This window comes from Myodes glareolus, chromosome X (assembly GCF_982192425.1).
Source record: "Myodes glareolus chromosome X, mMyoGla1.1, whole genome shotgun sequence".
Lineage (NCBI taxonomy): Eukaryota > Metazoa > Chordata > Mammalia > Rodentia > Cricetidae > Myodes > Myodes glareolus.
Window position 1 is genome coordinate 148,730,629 of NC_142053.1, and position 7,482 is coordinate 148,738,110.

At 54.3% G+C, this 7,482-nt stretch overlaps 1 long non-coding RNA gene across 1 annotated transcript; it reads left to right on the forward strand.

The window, feature by feature from the left end:
• The first annotated feature begins 2,510 nt into the window (after nucleotides 1-2,510).
• On the forward strand, nucleotides 2,511-4,104 carry LOC148117558 (uncharacterized). The gene is made up of 3 exons (XR_015736918.1): nucleotides 2,511-2,875; nucleotides 3,113-3,193; nucleotides 3,811-4,104. It is a non-coding gene; the product is annotated as an uncharacterized LOC148117558 (long non-coding RNA).
• The last annotated feature ends 3,378 nt before the right edge of the window (nucleotides 4,105-7,482 follow it).

Below are 7,482 nucleotides of genomic sequence, written 5' to 3' on the forward strand. Positions count from 1 at the left end.
GCTGGCGTTCTAAGCTTTAAACTCTGTCCCAGCAGCCTAAAAGGCAGGGGACCCGGGTCTCGAACCCGGGTCCTCAGGACCAAAAAGTGGGTTATTTTACCCACTGAGCCACCACGTGAGCACTGGTTAGTGGTGTTCAGTGGGCACTGATAGCTCTCAGTGTCTCACTCCCAGCCAGGCAAAATAGATGGGACCTGGGTCTCGAACCCGGGTCCCCGGGTCCAAAAAGTGGGTTACTTAACCCACTAAGCCACCACGTGAGTACTAGGTAGTGTTGTTCAGTGGGCACTGATAGCTCTTAGTGTCTGACTCCCAGTCCAGCAAAATAGATGGGACCCGGGTCTCGAACCCGGGTCCTCAGAATCAAAAACTAGGTTACTTAACCCACTGAGCCACAGACTCAGCTCTGGTTAGTGGTGTTAAGTGGGCACTGATAACTCTCAGTGTCTCACTCCCAGACCAGTAAAATAGATGGGACCCGGGTCTCGAACCCGGGTCCTTAGGATCAAAATAAGTGGTGGCTTAGACCACTGAGCCACCAGCTCAGCTCTAGTTACTGTTGTTCAGTGGGCACTGATAACTCTCAGTGTCTCACTCCCAGACCAGCAAAATAGATGGGACCAGGACTCGAACCCGGGACCTTGGGATCAAAATAAGAGGTGGTTTAGACCACTGAGCCACCGTCTCAGCTCTGGTTAGAGTTGTTCAATGGGCACTGATAGCTCTTAGTGTCTCACTCCCAGACCAGTAAAATAGGTGGGACCCGGGTCTCGAACCCGGGACCTTGGGGTCAAAATAAGAGGTGGCTTAGACCACTGAGCCACCGGCTCAGCTCTGGTTAGTGTTGTTCAGTGGGCACTGATAGCTCTCAGTGTCTCACTCCCAGACCAGTAAAATAGGTGGGACCCGGGTCTCGAACCCGGGACCTTGGGGTCAAAATAAGAGGTGGCTTAGACCACTGAGCCACCGGCTCAGCTCTGGTTAGTGTTGTTCAGTGGGCACTGATAGCTCTCAGTGTCTCACTCCCAGACCAGCAAAATAGATGGGACCCGGGACTCGAACCCGGGTCCTCGGGACCAAAAGAAGGGTAGCTTAACCCACTGAGCCACCGGGCCAGGCATACTGTAGAGAGGTCAGAGGACTCTGATAACCTCTCCCCGACCTACCAGTCTCAAGCAAAACAGTAGGACCCAGGACTCGAACCCGGGTCCTCGGAACCAAAAGAAGGGTAGCTTTACTCCACTGAGCCACAGACTCAGCTCTGGTTAGTGTTGTTCAGTGGGCACTGATAACTCTCAGTGTCTCACTCCCAGACCAGTAAAATAGATGGGACCCGGGTCTCGAACCCGGGACCTTGGGATCAAAAAGTAGGTTACTTAACCCACTGAGCCACCGGGCCAGGCATACTGTAGAGAGGTCAGAGGACGCTGATAACCTCTCCCCGACCTACCAGTCTCAAGCAAAACAGTAGGATCCGGGTCTCGAACCCGGGTCCCTGGGACCAAAAAGTAGGTTACTTAACCCACTGAGCCACCAGGCCAGGCATACTGTAGAGAGGTCAGAGGACACTGATAACCTCTCACCGACCTACCAGTCTCAAGCAAAACAGTAGGACCCAGGACTCGAACCCGGGTCCTCGGAACCAAAAAGTAGGTTACTTAAACCACTGAGCCACCGGGCCAGCTCTACTGTAGAGGGGTCAGAGGACACTGATAACCTCTCCCCGACCTACCAGTCAGTCAAGCAAAACAGTAGGACCCAGGACTCGAACCCAGTTCCTCGGGATCAAAAAGAGGGTGGCTTAGCCCACTGAGCCACCAGGTCAGCTGTACTGTATAAGGGTCAGAGGACGCTGATAACCTCTCCCCGACCTCCCAGCCAAGCAAAACTAGGGACTCGAACCCGGGTCCTCGGGGACAAAAGGAGGGTGGCTTAGCCCACTGAGCCACCGGGCCAGCTCTACTGTACATGGTTCAGAGGACACTGATAGCTTCTCCCCGCCCTCCCTCCCGGGCCCCACACACACAGGGAGCCAATGTGTCCCCCACACAGAGAGACCGAGAAGACCCAGACAGAGAGTAGGGTTGGCAGGACCTAGGGTTCGCTGTGGGCTAGGGTTGGGGCGCAGCTAGGGCTCAGGCGGAGCTAGGGTTCGCTGTGGGCTAGGGTTGGGGCGCAGCTAGGGCTCAGGCGGAGCTAGGGTTGGCAGGACTTAGGGTTCGCTGTGAGCTAGGGTTGGGGCGCAGCTAGGGCTCAGGCGGAGCTAGGGTTCGCGCGGGGCTAGGGTTGGGGCGCAGCTAGGGCTCAGGCGGAGCTAGGGTTCGCGCGGGGCTAGGGTTGGGGCGCAGCTAGGGCTCAGGCGGAGCTAGGGTTCGCGCGGAGCTAGGGTTCGCTGTGGGCTAGGGTTGGCGCGCTGCTAGGGCTCACGCGGGGCTAGGGTTGGGGCGCAGCTAGGGCTCAGGCCGAGCTAGGGTTCGCGCGGGGCTAGGGTTGGGGCGCAGCTAGGGCTCACGCGGAGCTAGGGTTCCCGGCAGTTAGGGTTCGCGCGGGGCTAGGGCTCAGGCCGAGCTAGGGTTCCCGGCAGTTAGGGTTCGCGCGGGCGGGGCTAGGGCTCAGGCCGAGCTAGGGCTCCCGGCCGCTTCTAGGGCGGGTCCGGACGCCGGCTGCGGACTCTGAGCCGGCAGCGCGGCGGACTACCTCTCCCATGAGCCTCCGCGGCGGCCGCCCGTTTCCCGCGCTCGGGCCTGGCGGGAGCCGGCCGCCATGCTTGAAGTCCGTGTGGGAGAAGTCGGGGCGAACCTGGTGAAATTGGCGACATTGGCCGCGGTGGGGCTCGTGGGAAGCGATCGAGAGGACGGAAGGGCAGGGGAGAGAGGTCGGTGCGGCGGGAGCGCGCGCGCGCGGGTCCGGGGAGCGAGCCGGGGAGGGAGCGGGAGAGCGGGAGACGCAGACGGGAGCCGGGGAAAACCGGGGAAAAACGGGGAAAATACTGGGATCCCGTGCGTCTGTGGGCGGCAGGCGGAGGATTGCTGACTCCCCCGCCCCCGTGGGAGCCGACAGCCGCGAGCCCCGGCTTCCCCGTCGCTCACCGAGCCCCGCTCTTGTCTCCCAGGCAGACGCGGCAGCCCCGAGAGATCCGTGTTGGACAGCGCCCGCCGGGACCCGGAGAGACTGACTGCACAAAACAGCCCGTGTGAGTGCCAGAGACTCGTCGTTCCTGAGATTTCTCACTGTCTGTCTCTTGAAATAAAACGATTGCCTTGCGATTGCCTTGTCTGCCTCGCTCACCCGCACGCAACAGGACCCAGCCATAAGGGTCCTGTCCGAAAAATTTTTAAAAGTGTGGGGGACCCCTGTCAAAACTTTTTTTTTTTTTTTTTTTTTTTTTTTTTTTTTTTTTTCCGATTAATTATGCAGCGATATGCCAATTTCACTATCGATTCCACATATAGATCGATCGATACGCCTAGCAACAGGCACAGGCGGGATTCCAACCTGCGACCTTGGCACCAGGCACTCAGCGTTAGGCGCTCCTACTGCTCTGAGCCACGGCTCGAGCTGCTGACAGCCACCTTCGAATTTCTGGGATTTATAGACTAAAACGGGCTGACGATTTGGCAAAAGAGACCTGGGCGGGTGGGGGGGAGAAGAGCAGCCAGGGACCCGGCAGGGGGTGTGTCTGTGTGTGTGTGTGTGAGAGAGAGAGAGCAGACGGGCGGGGCTGCTGTCACTGCAGAGCTGGGGATTCTGTCTCCTGACCCAGAACTCAGATCCATGTCCCTCATAAAAGCTGCTTTCTCACGATTTCAGAGACCTCTTCAAAGTTCCAGCCACAGCACCCAGCCATCTGGACGGAGGACTCAGCACCCAGCACTCAGCACCCAGCACTCAGTCAGGTCATGGGTCCATTCTCCTCTGGCTGGCTGTTTTAAATCCTGACAGGGACCTGGACAGAGCCACTGATTTCTTTCTCATCCACAGACACTTACTCCTCTGCAGCCAGCAGTCGTTATTCTGCCCGGAGGACTCAGCACCCAGCACCCAGCCATCTGAATGGAGGACTTGGCCCACAGCACCCAGCACCCAGCACTCAGCAGAGAGGACTCAGCGCCCAGCACTCAGGGGCGGTTTGGGGACTGGGACGGGGGACTCAGCGCCCAGCACCCGGGGACGGTTTGTGTACAGGCACGGAGGACTCAGCGCCCAGCACTCCGGGGCGGTTTGGGGACAGTCACGGGGGACTCAGCGCCCAGCACTCAGGCAGGCTTTGGGGAGAGGCCACAGACGACTCAGCGCCCAGCACCCTCCCTCACACACACTCCCGGGGACGGCTTGGGTACAAGCAGGCAGGACTCAGCGCTCAGCACTCAGGGGCGGTCTGGGGACAGGGACGGAGGACTCAGCACCCAGCACTCAGGGACGGTTTGTGTACAGGCACGGAGAACTCAGCGCCCAGCACCCTCCGCAGAGGACTCAGCACTCAGCACCCACGCTCTGCAGACGCCAGGATTTTTCATAAAATCCCCCGGGCTTGGACGGTGACTGACGAGCACAGACAGACACACGGGGAAAGGGAATCCAATCCCCAGGCCCCTGCCCGCCTGCCTGCCTGCCTGCCCTGGCCTAAGGCCTCCCTCAGGCCTTAGGGTGAGTGACATCGGGAAAAATCATGAAAAATGAGGGAAGATCGCTTAAGAACTAGGGAAAAGAATTTTAAAAATAGCCACAATCATTAAAAAAAGAGGGAGAATCCTTTTAAAATGGGGCCAATCATTTTTTAAGCGGCTAAAATGATTTTAAAATTAGGGAAAATAATTTTAAACATCGGGAAAATAATGAAGAGCAGGGAGAGTCATTTTAAAATGGGGCCAATCGTTTTTAAAATGTGAAACATGATTTTAAAAATCGGGAAAATGATTAAGAGCAGGGAGAATCATTTTAAAATGGCGAACATGATTTTTAAAATAGGCAAAATGATTTTAAAAATAGGGAAAATAAGTAAGAACAGGGAGAATCCTTTTAACATGGGGCCCATGATTTTTAAATGGGGTCCATGATGTTTAGAATGGCAGAAATAATTTTAAAAAGAGGGAAAATAATTGGAGAAAGAGGGAAAAGAATTTTAAACATAGAGGAAATCACTAAACATGGGTAGAATCATGTTAAAACGTGGCCAATCATTTTTAAAATGGCGAAAATTATTTTGAAAATAGGAAAAATGATCTTAAAACTAGGGAATATAATTAAGAGCAGGGAGAATCCTTTTAAAAGGGGGCCAATCGTTTTTAAAATGGCGAACATGATTTTAAAAATAGGGACAATGATTTTAAAAATAGGGAAAAGAGTGAAACACGAGGGAAGATCATTTAAAAATAGGGAACATCATTGAAGAGGTGGGGAACAGAATTTAAAACATAGAGAGAATCATTAAACATAGGTAGAATCCTTTTAACATGTGGCCACTCGTTTGTCAAATGGCGAAAATGATTTTTAAAAAAAGGGAAAATCATGAAACCTGAGGGAAGATCGTGTATACATAGGAAAAGTCATTGAAGACATGGGGCCTATCCTTTTCAACATGGGCCAAATCATTTTAAACATAGGGAAAAGAGTGAACCGTGAAGGAAGGTTGTTTAAAAATAGGAAAGATCATTGAAGCGATGGGGAATATCATTTTCAACATGGTGAGGGGACAGAGGACTCAGCGCCCAGCACCTGGGGACGGACTCAGCGCCCAGCACCCTCCACAGAGGACTGAGCACTCAGCACCCACGCTCTGCACCCCTTCCTTCTCTGGCTCTGTCCAGCAGGGCGAGGTGCTGATCTCGGAAAACTCCACCAGAGGGAGCGAGCGCGGTTCTGGGGGGGGAGCGGGAGGCCGGCCGCCCCGAGGGGGGTTTTCAAACGGATGAAGAATCCCGCGATGAACTCGGACACGACCCACGGTGGTGGATGTTTGGATTTTTCGAACGCAGACCCGCTGGCCTCAGCCTGTCAGCCCCCGCCCGGCAGCCACGCCGGCCCCGGGCCGCAGCCGCCATTAGCATCGCCTTTGTCACCGAGAGGCGGCGGCGGCTTGGAATCTGCCCGGGGGGAGGGGGCAGGGAAGGAAACGCCTGCAGACCCGTGTTTCTCATTTTTAAAAAATTCTTAAAAATTCCTGTTTTGAAAATGAGGGGTGGGGGTCACTCCAGGACGTGGTCAAGGGTCTGGAGAATCTTTTTACAGAGAGAGACCCACTCCCAGCATGACATCAAGACCAGGGGAGTCAGTGAAAGAGGCCTAGGCGCTGAGGGAAGAGCAGCTGCCAGGTCAGCCAGGGCTGCTGCGGATCTGCAGTTCTAATTTTCAAAAATTCTTAAAAATTCCTGTGTTTGAAAATAAGGGGTCTGGGTCCCTCCAGGACGTGGTCAAGGGTCTGGAGAATCTTTTTTGACATAGATACCCACTCCCACCATGACATCAAGACCAGGATAGGCTTTAAAACAGGCCTAGACGCTGAGAGTAGAGCAGCTGCCAGATCAGCCAGGGCTGCTGCGGACCTGCGTTTCTCATTTTCAAAAATTCTTAAAAATTCCTGTGTTTGAAATTAACAGGTCAGGGTCTCTCCAGGACGTGGTCAAGGGTCTGGAGAATCTTTTTTTAGGTAGATACCCGCTCCCAACATGACATCCAGACCAGGGGAGGCCCTGAAACAGACCTAGGAGCTGTGGGGACAGAGCGGCTGCCAGGGCTCCAGGTCTGCGTCTCTAATTTTCAAAAATTCCTAAAAATTCCTGTCTTTGAAACTAAGGGGTGGGGGTCTCCCTAGGACGTAGTCAAGGGTCTGGACAATCTTTTTTTAGGTAGATACCCGCTGCCAACATGAAATCCACACCAGGGGAGGCCCTGAAACAGGCCTAGGAGCTGTGGGGAGACAGCAGCTGCCAGGCCTGCAGATCTGCGTTCCTCATTTTTAAAAATTTCTTAAAAATCCCTGTTTTGAAAATCAGGGCTGGGGGTCGCTCCAGGACGTGGTCAAGGGTCTGGAGATTCTTTTTTTTAGGTAGAGACCCGCTACCAACGTGACATCCAGACCAGGGGAGGCCCTTAAACAGGCCTAGGAGCTGTGGGGACAGAGCGGCTGCCAGGGCTCCAGGTCTGCGTCTCTAATTTTCAAAAATTCCTAAAAATTCCTGTCTTTGAAACTAAGGGGTGAGGGTCGCTCCAGGACGTGGTCAAGGAACTGGAGAATCTTTTTTGGCATAGATACCCACGACCACAAGGAAATCCAGACCAGGATAGTCAGTGAAAGAGGCCTAGGTGCTGAGGGTAGAGCAGCTGCCAGGTCTGCCAGGCCTGCTGCGCATCCGCGTTTCTCATTTTTAAAAATTCTTAAAAATTCCTGTGTTTGAAACTAAGGGCTGGGGATCTCTGCAGGACCTGGTCAAGGATCTGGAGAATCTTTTTTGACATAGAGACCCACGACCACCATGAAATCCA